Genomic DNA, 14,862 nt, shown 5'->3' with positions numbered 1-14,862 from the left:
TTAAAATCTCGTTCGCTCTATTGCGGGATCATTGGAGGGCGTATTACAGACCCATCTGTTTAATTTAGATGTTCCTCTACAAAGGGTATGCGAACAAAGTCTGGTTAGTGCCATAAGATTGACAATTTACGCCAAACACGGAAGACCGTTCTTATGAAGAGAGCCTCACTTCGTCGTCAAACAGACGTTTCTATAATACTCAAATAACTGCCGTCTTTTACATCCACGTACAGGCACATTCCGCGCACTATCGCACGCAAGCAGAAGGCACGCGACGCCACGTAAACCTGCGGCATCAGAGCAGACGTGTTGCAGACGCCGTCCGTGTCGTCTGCACCTTGTCCGCTTTCTTGCCTCACGTGTACGGCGTTCGACGTGCTTCTCCGACGCCCCCAGAGGCGAACGCACATTGCAACTCAAGCAGTAAAATAAGGGAGGCCATCGAGGGGAGGATTGCGTACAGCGCAAGGCAGAGGGAGAGTAATACAAACTGCATTCGACCTGCTGCGAGCGCTGGTCTCTCGGGGCGCTGCGAGAGAGGCGAATTACGCCAATCGCACTTGGCACACAGCGCGACAGAGGGCTTTGCGAATATGGCGCTGCCAACCTAAGCCATTTGGGCTGCTAGAACAGGCAGGTATAAGGAACAGCTCGCCGCATCCCATCTTACAGGTAGAGCTCGGCTAGCGACTGGGAGCACAAGTGGGGATTAATCAACAATCCTCCTTCGACTTTTACCCGAGACTCTTCAAAGAACAGTTCCTTGCTGTTGCAGATGCTCTGCTATTCGCTAGCCCAGGTAACATACAGGCCGTTTAATTAGGTTCCTAGAAAATATAACCACGGCACCTTGTTTTTTTTCTCAGCAGCATAGCTCTCAGTTCATTTGTCTTATTGCCTTTCCTTTAAATGTATAGTCCCGCGTTTGACGTAAGGAATTGTCCGTATCAATGATTATTCGTGGTGCTTTCCCTACGTGTCGTTCTCGCCGAACCAAATTTTCCCCAAAGGAAAGGCCCTAGTTAGAGGACATATGGTGAAACCCTTCAGCGGTATTGTGCGAGACGCTCGGGCGGAGCAATTGCCGGCCTTGTTCGCCAGGCTAAACCCGCCTGTTGCTACAATTCACCACCACCACCACCACCACCACCACCACCACCACCGTTACACAGTCGGTTTTATTATTAAATGACAATTATTTCCATGCAAATACAGAGCAACGAAGTTTCTGATGCACCTACAGCGCTTGAGCGGAAGTGGCATCCGACCACCGCCTTCAAACTACCGCGTTTTGTGTACATCTGGGAATGCTCGAAACGCTGTGAAAACCACACAAAAAATAAAATCCGTGAAAAGACGCACGGGCCGAGCCATGTACGTCACTAATTAATTATGCAACTAGTTAGCCGCCTAACAGCTCGTGTCGTGCGAACCGTAGGCGTTTAGAAGCAGGCGAACGCTCTCTATTAGGCCCACGCAACATTAACCTAGACGAAACAGGTCGAAGCTACGAAGGATTAAAGGAAAGAGCCCTTCGCTTCGCTGGCGAAATGCCCATCGCAATGACGTTCTATGCATTCTTCACTTGCCTCTATTTTGAGTGAAGTGTGCGCGCAGCATGTAAAAACTACCGATGTTTGATTAAGCGAAGCCCCGAACGCAAGCAGCCCTTTGAGAAGAGTTCTCGCTCGCGTGTCAACCTATTTTGTCGCCACTTCCACGACCCGCATAATATTTAGGCCGCGTTCTTTCCTTCAGATTTATGTTTCGCTCTTTCTTATACGCGCACACGTGCGAGGCGTTGGCATAACCAACGATGTTTGTGCCGCGCAGGGTTCTTACTCGCCGTAGCGTTTATTGATCACGCCACCAGCAACGGACGCTGACGCGCCTGTCATCAGGTAATTACTCGGCGAATAGCGTCATATTTCTACAGGCAAAATGAGTAAAGAACAAAGAGAAATAACCGTCGTACTTACCACCCGACAATGGATGGGCGCGAATGTGCCTGCTCTCGTATGGCAAACGTAGCGTCTCCGCCTTGCGGGTTCATATTGCATGAGCGGCAAATGAGAGAGAGCGAAAAACAGAACACGTTTATTTTTTAGGATTATCGATCACTGATTTCGGGAACATCGCAATTCACAAAGATTCTTCCATGGCTCTCTTTGGCATCGAGCTGCCAGTGACGTAGGGCATATTAGTTAGTGTTATATGGCAGCGCGACTAAGTGAAGAAATATAATTGAAAGCAGCTACAACACGCATACAGCTGAAACATCGTCGCACGTAATGCAGTATAGTTACTGCACAGTTATGCGTAGAGTTCCTGTGCGTTCAGCACCATGCCAAGATAGAACACAAAGGAAAAAAGGCGTGTAGATAGCTTCGAATCACTTCACGTACTTCAGATAAAAATGGCTGTGGCTTAGCTAAGGTTAAGCCCAGGATGCGAAGCATACTAGCCTTTATTTTAGTTGTTGAACCACTGTTTAGCCTGGTGAACTGCTGTTGCTTGGCTATATTTGGTTCGGCTAGACGAAGAAACAACTCATGCGCTACTCTGCTTCGCCTTCAAGAGTGGAACGCGACAGCGTTTCCGTCGACCCGCCAAGGGGTGTAAGACAATGGGCTACGGCGCAGCGACTACGCGCCCCGCATTGGACGCGGTGAGCGTCGAGCAACGCAGCGTTCGGCGCGGCAACGAAATGTGCGCCTGAGCAAGCGACGCACGCCTGAGCCTTAGAAACAGCTCGTTTCTAAGGCAACACCGCATTCACTAGAGGCGCTTTTGTACCGCTTTGAAGCATCGTACTCGTGGCTCAGTGGTAGCGTCTCCGTCTCACACTCACGCGAAAAGTTAGGCGAAAAGTGAAAAGTTAGGTGGTAGTTAAATATATAAGGACATACCAATAGACAGTTTTAGTACTGCGTACGTAGCGTACGCAACGGCGTTGCGTACGTAAGATCGCTGCGTTCTGCAAACTGCGCATGTGCAGAACGCAACACAAACGCTACGAGATGCGTACGCAGCCGCTGCGTACGCACGCATCCGATTCTTGCGTGCGTACGTAGGGAGCCTTGCGTGCTGCTCTCGTGGTTCTCGTTCGTTCGGGAGAGCGCGAGACAAGAGTTTCGAAAAATGGCGGTGTCGAAGGCGACCAGCAGAAGACTGTTCTTTTCCGTGGCGTACGACTTCGCTTTGCTGCGCGAAGTAAACGCGCAGAACCCTTTCCAGGAGCCTGCAAAGTGGGAATGTATAACCAAAAATATGAATTTTGCTTTTACGAAAGTCTTCAGCGTGCGCTGTTTGCGCGAAAGGCTCGACCTACTCTTGGCGCAATTGATCGGAAATGACCGTGCCAGCCCCAGAAAGCAAGTGTTTGGTCTTTATTTTTCTCTATGTGATTCGTGCATTTCATCCGCATTAAAAGTAGAGTCTCTTAAAGGCCTCAATATAGTTCGACGAAGCGGAAAGGGCCCACACGTTACATCTAGTTAGTCAGATCAACAGCGTCTAGTTTGGCCGACGGTTCGACGTACTGGCGGACGCGGCCAATGCGCTCCGACGCGCCCGGCGTCTAACGCTCGCCCTCTTACGTACGTAGGCATTTCGCAGTACTAAAAGCCCCAACGCGACACGCGCTCCTACGTTCCGCAAAGCCCTTGCGTGCTGCGTACGTATCGTCATGACGCAGTACTAAAACTGTCTAATAAATGAAAGAGTAACGTAAGCCCGTTGACCGTGCGAGAAGGCTGTAATATGACAGTGACGTCAGACGCAAGAACTCAAAACTGAAAGGAAGCCAAGTCTTGAGTGGAGAGTAAGACGCCAGGGGCCGAGGGACTCGAGAAGGAAACAAAGAAGCATCGGAAAATATGCGTTGGGGAAAGGCCGAAGAGCGGCAAGAGCATTGGCATGAAGAGACGATGAGTGTGCGGTGGCCTATATATATATATATACTACACGAACGGAAAAGCAATACAAAGAAGCGACGCTGTAAATTTCCGTGGACGTCCTCCGGTGACAGCCGGCGTCGCACTGCGTGTCTGTGCGTTATGGAAGAAAAAGAAAGCAAGGGAGGTAAGTTTAACCGTTTGACGCATATAGGGCAGCCGGAGCAAGTTCCATTTGCAAACCAAATCACCCTATGTTCTGAGAGGAAAAGGTTTAACATCGACCCTCTAACCACCTCTCCCCACCCTTTCCCTCGCATTCTTTTTTGCTCCACTCGACCTCAAGAGCAACGAACCTCGATAGTCCAAATAAATGTTCTCTCTCTCTCTCTATCTCTCTCTCTCTACTGAAGCTCCCGCTCCCCTATACTTGCAACACATATTGCTCCAGGCCACCACGTTTCCCGTAGTGGCCTGCAAGCACTACGAGCTCACGCACCTAGATAGTGCACGCCGAACCACGATAAATACAGTGCAGGAGAATTAATGATATAGCAACTCTACCCGACGCTTTCAGTGCGAAAAATCGAATTGCGACACGCCACTTCTGCGCCAGTCGGGCAACGGGGGACCTGCTGCATGCATAACAATCACGGCGTCGAAACGACTGGTTGTCAACTCGTGCACTACCACATCAAAAGATACAAAATGATGACGGAAAATAATTTCGAAGAGGAAGAGAGGTGTAGCGAAAAAGACGCTGAAGAGTGGGGATGAGCAGGGAGTTGCAGGTTCCCACTTCGAAGGACACCGAAGCACCTACGGTTCTTTTGCATCAAAGAAGAAGAAAGCACCGGAAAAAGAGAGAAAAAAAGCGCACCTTAATTGATCAACGAACCCATGTTCCCGCCTACAGTGCTCAAGCGAAGCCTGTTGCGGGTTGGAGGTACCTCTTCTTCCATTGTTGTGCCGCGCATTTGCTAGATTAGCTTCTCCTCTATCCTTATTTCTACATTTTTTTTAAATGTTTCGCTGGCCCACCTTGTAAGGATAAAGCACTTGTGGGTGGCTATATGGCGAGATGGCTATATGGCGAGATATTCTAAAGTTACAACTTTGCGAGAGATTGCTGAAGTACGGTGTTGTTGGAATTTCAGAATCAGTTGGATTTCTGTCAGCGCGAACAAAGCTCTAGACGGCGAATGCAAAAAAGGGAAAAAAGAAAAACAAAAGAAAATAAAACGGAACTATATCGCACAGCGTAAGATTATTGCATTCTGCGGTCAAGTTCTTGGCCTGTACACAGTTCAAGTGGTTACAGTGCTATTTTACTGGAAGAATGGTGGTCACAACAAAAGATAAAATGCTAAAATATACGCTGATATAGAAGAAGGTGCTTAAATCCTTTGCCACAGTTGCGTATAGAAGGAAGGAAGAAAAGAACAGTGAAATAAAGGATACCTATGTTTGCGGCGCATTTTCTGGCCCTAATGTCTACGGCAGCCGTTCGTGCTTATGCACTCGGGTCCAGTTTCATTGGTATACAGTATCAGCTAACAATGTTACGTGTGCATTTTTGGCCATGCGATGTTTATGTGTTTTCGCTCATAGGTTCAGCCCGTATTTGTTTCCTGTTTCCTTTGTTTTTTCTATCCCCTTGCTCCCTTACCCAGGAGTACCGTAGAAAACCAGACGCTTTTCAATTTAACACTCCTTCCCCTTCACTCTTTATTACCTCTCTCTTTCTTTCTCTGTCTCTGACCACGTTGTACTGCGTAGGCATTTTTCTTTTATCTGTCTTTTCCTCTTTTGACAATCGGAAGTCGAACGAAGCTTCGAAACCATCAGTCGTGTATTGGTTGCAAAGAAAACAGCCCTCGAAAAAAAGGGAGGTATAACGCACACCGGGAAATTGAGAGAAACGAACCACTGGTTCGGGGGCACTGTGACGGCAGCGTTGGGCCCACAACAACACAGAGCTGACGGCGCCCGCGGCTCGATTTTTCTGTCTCGATAGAACGTGCTCGGAATCCACGTTTTGGTTGGGGGAGGGGCGGTGCCGGAGGGTTTACTTCGCGCGATAAACTGATGACGCGTGATCATGCGTAAGGAGGCTAGGACACGTCGGTCGTCTGTCTTAACTTTTCACACCTAAATCTATTGTCTGCTTGCTTCTCCTTTTTTTATGTTTGTTTGTCATGTCGGCAAAGGGCGTCAATGCGCCTGTCACGCGTTTGTGCGCGTTTCTATGCGCGTACACTCGTTTCCACTAGAATCGCTTACTCTCGTCCATGTCAGGTACGGGCGAGATAGAGAAGGAGGAAAAGAAAAGAAAGGAAATCGAAACAAATAATTTGCTGCAACAATCCCAGGGGTGTATCCCTTTGGGAAGTGGAGAGCCAAATGAAAATAAACGACAGGCGACGCGACGGTGGCTCGCATCGCGGTTTGCTGTTTTTCATCGCTGCGATTTCGCTTGTCCTTGCAGAAACCTTGGGGAACAAACGAAATCGATAACGATAAAGCAAACGTATGAACGGCAGTGTGCAGAAGTATATTGCTTTCCCGAGTGTCACTGTCGGAGAAAGCAGCCTTTGCAGAGGTTCTGTCGCTTAGTCATCTGTGGTTGGCGCGAGGTGGCGCGAGGGACGACCGGCAAAGTATTGCACAAGGTGACCTCGCGAGCTAGGAACAACAACGCGTCGCGTTCACGGTTGATGTCTTTCGAGGGAGTCTTCACGTTTGTCTGACGTAGAACACAGCCCACCGTCTTACTGGATCAACGACGCTTTTGCATACTGGTTATCGAATAAACGTGCTGCGAATGAAAGCTATATCGCTTAGAGTGGTGGGCAGTAAGTTTGAACATTGTTGACCGCATCGAGTGATGATGACGTTTCCAGGAACGTGAAAAACGGGTGCCTTTCTGGCGCCACCTGGACTCGAACCCAGTACCGTGAGGCGTGTGGTGGATGGTCAGTCGACAGGCCACCACCAAAGGGCAGCTCCTGTTTGTTCGAGCATTCTGCGCGCTACTCGTGGTCCACTGAGGTGGCTCTGTACATAACTCGCGGCACTCGAACGTACGAAAGCACTTTGAGAGTCGAAGAAGCAGCAAGTATTAAGAAAATAGCTGATTCTGCGGTAACAGCACCCGCATTCAGGAAACGGTTCGTAAGCTAGAGCGGTTCATAAGAGCGGGCACCCGCTAATTGCCAATGCGAATGTGTTCTTAGCCAAGACTGCCCCTCGATGACATACTGTTCTTAAGAACAAACAACTTCTAGAATTATGGCTTTGTTGCGCATTCCTCTTCAAACACGATTAAATCAAACAGCCCAAGTCTCTCTTTTTACCTGCCAAGGGGCGTCGCGCGAAATCGTTACATTTGAAGAAAACTCAGAGTGTACAAATAAAAAAAAGATATGTAACGAAACAGGAGCAGGATTATCATTTTTTTTTATGTATGCCAGAACCACCAAAACAAGGCGAGCCCGATGCCTTCGTTCGTCGAAACTCTGGGAACAGTACCAGAACGTGCTGCTGCTCTCAACGGGGACTGTCTGAGAGAAAGAAGGCAAGCAGGCAATGACAGACCGAACATTTCATATCCGCTTCCAAAAGTGCCCTGCCACTGTCTTCATTTGAAAGCCAAATCACGCCACTTTCTGACAGGCGGAAAAGTTCAACGTCCTTAAGGCTTGCCACTGTCGCCTACGTTCTCACTATTTTTGGCGCTTATGTTTCGCAGTCACTGCCGTTTCGGAGAACCCCGAAGAAAACCCAGTGAAGAAATCGCTACTGTTGATACTGAGAGCTTACTCCAGTGGTAATGGGAAGGTACTGGGGAAGGTTTGTGGAATCCGCATTGTTGTTGCTCATGAGCACGCACGCACGCACGCACGCACGCACGCACGCACGCACACACACACACACACACACACACACACACACACACACACACACACACACACACACACACACACGCACGCACGCACCTCACTAATGCTACTGTAAACTTGTGGCTAGGGAGGTTAATGGACATTATCAAAACAATTGCACCGTGCTATTGTTTTGATATTTTCCATTAACCTCCCTAACCACAAGTTTACAGTAGCATTCCAACACTTGCGCAGGCAAACACGCTTAGCGTTGATCCTGAGCTTTACCCAAATATATCGCAATTGAGAAATCGTTCTCTCGGCAACCACATGCACGGATTTTGATGGCGTTCGTAGCGCTCTAAAGAAAAAAAAAAGATTCTGGTGACTTTTGAAAGCAGACATCCAATTTATTGCATGAATGTTTGAAGAAAGACTCTAGAAAATTTTAGTAATACGTTTATAGCTCTGGAACTCTGTTATAGAAACGATGTCAAAATTCTGCAAGCTGCACCTAATGATAGATATAAAACTGACATAACTGAAGTATTCAACACCACTTTCAAATATTTCCCCGATTTTTCAGCACACTTTTGTAATACCCTCGTAAAGATTGCAACTGCTCCACGTAAGCTGTATGTTTACACACCGAATTTGTCGCCTAGAAGTCCTCGAACCGATACAATTTTTAGAACTGCGATATATATTCTAAATTTCGTGTTTCTCTATCTCATCCAAATTCTACATTTTCGGGAACGATTGAAAAGAAACATTTTGGTGTTAAATACATTTTTTCTTCCTAAGTATACTAGAAAAATACATTTTCAGTCAAAGCAACAACTTTTACTTCAATCAGTGCATCGGTTGTCTCGTAAAAGCATTCTTCCGTAATACCTGTATTTAAATAGGGAAATTAGAGTCGGTGAGGAGCTAAAGCTTCCGCTTGATACGACATGCGAAAGAAAAAAATGAGCGTCTGCTTCACCGCAAGTTTTCAGCCTCACTGGTCACGAGAAAATGCAAAGCAGGAAACGTTGTTCATAAACTTTCTGTGACTTAAAGTGAATACTTGAAACTTGCCTGTCTGCCTGCCTATAGAATATTGGTTTCAGGGAGGCAAGTCTGTCGCCCTCCGTTTCCCGTCTCCCGCACCTTTTACGTGAACATCAACCAACACTTTGCGCCACACCAAAACTTTTCGGTAAGACCCATTAGTAAAGAAAGAGGGGAGGAGGGAGCAGCAAGTTTATATTTACGGTGGTGAAGTACTAGAGAGGTTTCAGTTCGAGAATTCAGAATTGTGTGAACAGTGATTTCAGGAGAAGGACTCTAAGTTCTTCTGTAAGTTAACGAGTTAACATTAAAAATTTCGCTAGGTTGCGATTTTCCGAACAGATACCGCCATTGTTGAGGTGAACAATCGTTTCGAGATTTGTAGGCAGTTCTTTAATGCGATCTTCTCACTAAGGCACATGCATTCTTGTATACCGCTTGGTCAGCTTTCATTGTAAATCAGCACTCGTTATGCATTTTAACACTGTTTGGTGGACCTCGCCTCTCGACGCGTAGCCTCTATTTTATGCGCCTTCAGTTTCGGGCGTAAACGGTGTTTCTCCCTCGGTCTAGCTCAAAAAGAATTAATTAGCTCTATAGTTCGCCGGCCGCATAGTTTTGCTTCCCAAACAGCAACGAGCTATAGCGTTGCGGCTGTGCGCTGCCGTAGGGGGCGCTTCTGTCTCCAGGGTCGAACAATGGGCGCCGGCCACTGCTGGTTTCTGTGTGTGAGAGGCGCTACGTAGCAGCTGCGGAAAATCTCTCCGAACTTCATTACCGTCGGCAAATTTCTTTTATCAGTGCCGGTCCTTTCATACGCAGAGCACGATGTGGCCGGGAGCTCGGCTCCGATGCACGTGACACGTCCATTATCTGCAAAACAATGGAGCGGTTTCCGGGGGTGCGCACAGCAGTGTTCGTCGCGTTTATGGGAACCAGCGGAGCGGTTGGTTTAAGTGCCACTGGTGCAGTGACGGCACTTCGTAAAGTGAAATATGCGGTCCAAAGGAAGTGTCATTATTTCCCTTGCTTCGAGCCCAACTTCGTGTCGCGCGAATGCCGATTTTGTGAAAGCCTTCTTATTTTATTACACTCATATGAAGGAGAGGTTCCTGCTAATATGGCGCTGGTTACTTCTAGTCTCGTGATGAGGAAGTGTCGTGTATATTTTTTACACATATACTCCTATACGTTTCAGCGCATACCTTACGCAGGAAAATGAGCACCTAAAAGCAAATTCATGCATGTTGCCACAGCGTCGCAATCAGCAAAACGGTGCGAATACAATTACTCAGAAAATGAGACGCGAAGACCCATATATCAATGCACGCGCGCTCCTTCATCATCCGCTTCTCCTGCGTTCTTCAATACTCGCGCACATACACGCGTACTGGCGCATCTGTAGGAAAAACCAGGAATTGTAAAAAAAAATGATGCATGTAGACATACATATATAAAAGGCGCCGAATATAGACCACGCGTAAAATTGTGGCAATGACACTAATGTCATCGGCAGCGAGACATAACCTTATAATTTCTGGCTTGCTGGGCTGGGCTGGCTGAGTTGGTTTGGATAACTAACTAACTAACTAACTAACTAACTAACTAACTAACTAACTAACTAACTAACTAACTAACTAACTAACTAACTAACTAACTAACTAACTAACTAACTAACTAACTAACTAACTAACTAACTAACTAACTAACTAACTAACTAACTAACTAACTAACTAACTAACTAACTAACTAACTAACTAACTAACTAAAAGTAAACAAACAAACAACTCAATTTATTTATTTATTTATAAAAAATAGAGGTAGAACTGAAACTGAATGCCCAGAACTATCCCTATTATGTACTTATCAGAGTGGAGAGACAAGGCCTGCTTGAACGCCTTCAAGCCCAGCAGGAGAATGATAAAGACGAAGAGGCAATAACAAACAAAAAAGAAAAAAAAGTCGGACAAGAGTCGAATATCGAACGGAGGATACTTGAGAAACAATGCCTGCGAAAATGAAAGCACATCGACCTTGATTTTGCGCTCGAACCAATATGTCACCAATAGGTGCATTGGATCTGCATGAATTTTTTTTTTCTTTTCTTTCTGGGGGGGGGGGGGGGTGAGGGAACTCGCGCTATTCTTATCCTTCCAAGCTCATCGTCGGCCCGATTCGTTTAATTAGCAGAAGCCCAGTTCAAAGAAGTCTAAGCCAGGTCGGCAGAGTCACAAAGCAGGCGCGAACGAGCCGTGGCAATTAAGAAGAGTCCCCGGGGAGAGCGCAGCCAGCCAAATGAAGTCTGTCAACCCGAGAACTCGCTCATCACGCAACACCGTCTCTCTCGTCTTGCGCTCAATCTTGCGAACGTTTCGGTCTCCTTTGCCCGCCGCTTGTGCGTCGTATTTAGTTCAGCGCGTGAAGCACGCGCTTACGTTCGTTTGTTCGCGTGTGCGCGTGCGAGTCTGCTTTTTAGAGAGTGTGTGTCTCTGCGTGTCGGCGTGCGTTCGACTCTCGTAAAACACAACCGGAGTGCTCCTATCATTACGCGGGCACCTGATTACGTACCACCAATAGCGTCACGCCTTTCCGAACGTGACACACGCGCACGATGACTTTATAGCGCCGCTGATAACATCTGTGTCGTGCACCGTCTGCTTCTTTGCGCTCTCGATCAGCATTGAAGTTTTTCGCCCGTGGGAGACAGCAAGAAGAAAAGTGATGTTTATAGCTAAAGTTAGACAAAGAAAAAGCCGGAAAGCAGATCAAATTATTAGCCAACTCATTAAGCAGAGGACAAATTCACAAAGCTTTCCTTTCGTAAGCGGATCTTGCAGCCGCGTCAGATAAAATTTTTGTCAAGTGTCAAGATTGGCTAGAAGTTTTCGCTTACGAACAATTTTAGCGTACGTGCTTTCTCTGAATTAGCACCGAGGATCGGTAAAATGGCATAAGTTATCCGTGCGGCGCTCCGCCTACGTTATCAGCAAGATAGGCCAGTCGTGAGCGCTTGATCGACGATAAGGAGGCGATAGAATCGAGAGACAGGAATGGTTACAATACAATCGGCCTGTTGTGCGGTTTCGACAGCCGCGAATTGATAAAGTGGGGCGTACGGGGGCTTTCACAAGCCCCCGTACGCCTTAAAACGTTATTGCGTACAACTGTTCGTAAGAGCGAGCGCGAGCCAATCGGGATGTTTTCCCTGTTAGTGGCGACGGCGAGCCGCCAATGGCATACAGCACCAGCGAACGGAATGCGTTGCGAATTCGGCCTAAAATTTTTCGTCGGTAAACTATTTTTGACGCTGCTCGGCGGCCTTTTGCTTGCACTATGTCCAAAATGATATAAGGCAGTGTGCTTTCATTGTATTAAGGGTGTATTTACTCTCACATTAAGAGGAAGCTTTAGCTCGGGCCCAATTCCGGCGCGGCCTATTCAAATACATGTAGAACGCGAAAAAAGAAACGGTCCTTCTGAGAGAACCCCTCGACCAATTTTAGTGAAATTTGTTGCGTTTCGGAGAGCAAGTTAAATTCTAGTGACTGGTGAAAGCGGAATTTCGATTTATCGCCTGAATTTTGGTCAAAAGATATAACGATTTCTCAGGTATGAAAAAAATAGGATAAAGTTTACAAATTAATAGCTCTCCGTCAAGAACATATATCGTGGTTCCATAAACGGCAATCATTAGATAATTGAAAGCGGACAAATTCGATATGTCAATTTATATCTTACGTGATTTTGTTACATTGTTTACAAGGGTTCTGCAAAGCTGTATTTCCATATTAGTAAAGTTTTTGAGATTCATGTGTAACATATCAATGTTGTCCGCTTTAGAAGCACTATCAGATGCAATTCACAGAATTGTGGTATCATTTTCCGTAATACTGAGATACGGAGTTGTAAACTTTAAAAAAAAATTATGGGGTTTTACGTGCCAAAACCACTTTCTGATTATGAGGCACGCCGTAGTGGAGGACTCCGGAAATTTCGACCGCCTGGTGTGCGATCGGAGATGGTTGTTCGGCGCGTTCGTTCGGTTACCGGCACGTGCGATTGGCCTACTCCGCCCCGACGTCGCCTGCCGCGGGGCGCCGCCCCGTTTTTGGTGACGTCAAAATGACGACAACACGCTCCTGTCAATCATCCGCCCACCGAGCATTTCGTCCGAACGCGACGGGAGTTGAGAAGTTTAGAGCGATCATACGGCTTCGCATGGCACGTCTGGTGGATTGGATTGGGTCCAACAGGGGGCCTTTTCGGCTGCGGAATGGCACGAATGGCACGTTTGAATCCGATCCATAGTTTAATTCTAGAAAATGGCGCTTCCGTTGGAAACTTCGGTTGTTTCGCTAGCGTTTCTAGTCGGATACAACTTTAGAAAAAAGGGGGCGTTTACTCCTCCGAGGCGGGTGCACCAATGGGCGCGCATTCTGGACCGACGTCATACGCCGGACGGCCGGTGACTTCGCCGCTTCGGTCATCTGGGCGGGGCCTCCCCTTTTTTCTAAAGTTGTATCCGACTATATATATATAGAGGAAGGAGGAGAGTGGGTGGGGGTGCGAAACGCGTTTGAAGAAATGGCAGAAAGTGAATTCCGGCGTCGTTTTTGTTTCTCGAAACAAATAATTCGTTGGTTGTACAGAGAAATCGACAACATCATCGGTGCCAGCGAGCCACTGGGATGTTGTGGCTGCCTCTTGAAAACTGTGCCACTCTTCCCATCGTTTTTTTTTTCTTTTTCCTTCTCGCTGTGCGCGACACCACCTAGGGACGACGCAAAGAACCTATAATAGTTATAAATTGCAGTAGTCACACGTACTGCTATTTGAAAACGTGTTTGGGCTTGAGAAGAAAAAATACGTTTTTTAGACAAAGATTTCATTCAATTGGAAGACGAGAAACATTTGGCTTTGTAGTATACTGTTTGCAAGCAGACGACAAACGACGGAGGTATACTTCCGGGGAGGTGACCGCTTCCTGATTGGCTGCTCTCTCCACCCCGCTGTCACAAATTTTGCATACTGCAACTTTGTGACGTTGCAGCAACTGAACAGAACGCGTATCGAACAAAATATCTCCGATCGCGCCCCTGGTTCTTTAACGTGCACCTATTTCTAAGTACACGGGTATTTTCGCATTTCGCCCCCAATGAAATGCGGCCGCCGTGGCCAGGGTTCGATCCCGCGACCTCGTGCTCAGCAGCTCAACACCATAGCCACTGAGCAACCACGGCGGGTCAACAGAGTTGTAAACCTTATAGTTCGGTTTTGTGAAAATTTTTGATTTTGGCAACTTGTAATAAAAAATTGACGACCTAAATAACAAATTAGAAACAAACAGTCACTAGATTTTAAGTTTTTCTTTTAAATGCATTTAACCTCTCCAAGTTTGGGTTAGTGGTGGCGGAGAAAAACGTATTCTCCTTTTACGTGTATTTAGATGGGAGCACCCGAGCTAAATCTTCGTCTTAACTAATGCATAACCTCTCGGAGTAGCACGTACAAGATTAATCTGGCACCATTATAAGTTATTCAAATTCAGGCCATCAGAATAACAACGGGAAGTCCACATAGCATCAACGCTCAAGAACTGTTACAAATGTTTCACGTTCTTACAGTGACAGATCTTGTAAAATGTACCATTGGCATTTTCTTGTTCGAACTGCTAAACAATCGAATTTCGCTGTCTTTTATACCTCAATCTTTTCTAGCGAATACAAACTGAACAAGGCTTGCACTGAGTAATAACCAAACCTTATCAATAGTACGCACCAACTATGGCGCACAAACCATTCTCTTTTCTGCGACTTCATTTTGGAATGCTTTATATTTTATTATCAAACTTCAACAAGTACGCACATTAATCAAGAACTACAACGTTATCTGTTATTAAATTCTAAATCAAATTATTGCTCTTTTCTATTACAATTCTTTTTATTTCATTTTACTATATATTCTATCCACGTAAATATGCGTTTAAATATTTTTATTCATGCGAATTGACTTTCGTGTACCTACGCTGCTGC

Source organism: Dermacentor albipictus, chromosome 2 (assembly GCF_038994185.2).
Source record: "Dermacentor albipictus isolate Rhodes 1998 colony chromosome 2, USDA_Dalb.pri_finalv2, whole genome shotgun sequence".
Lineage (NCBI taxonomy): Eukaryota > Metazoa > Arthropoda > Arachnida > Ixodida > Ixodidae > Dermacentor > Dermacentor albipictus.
The sequence above is the reverse complement of the archived record's forward strand: the minus strand, read 5'-3'. Positions refer to the sequence as shown.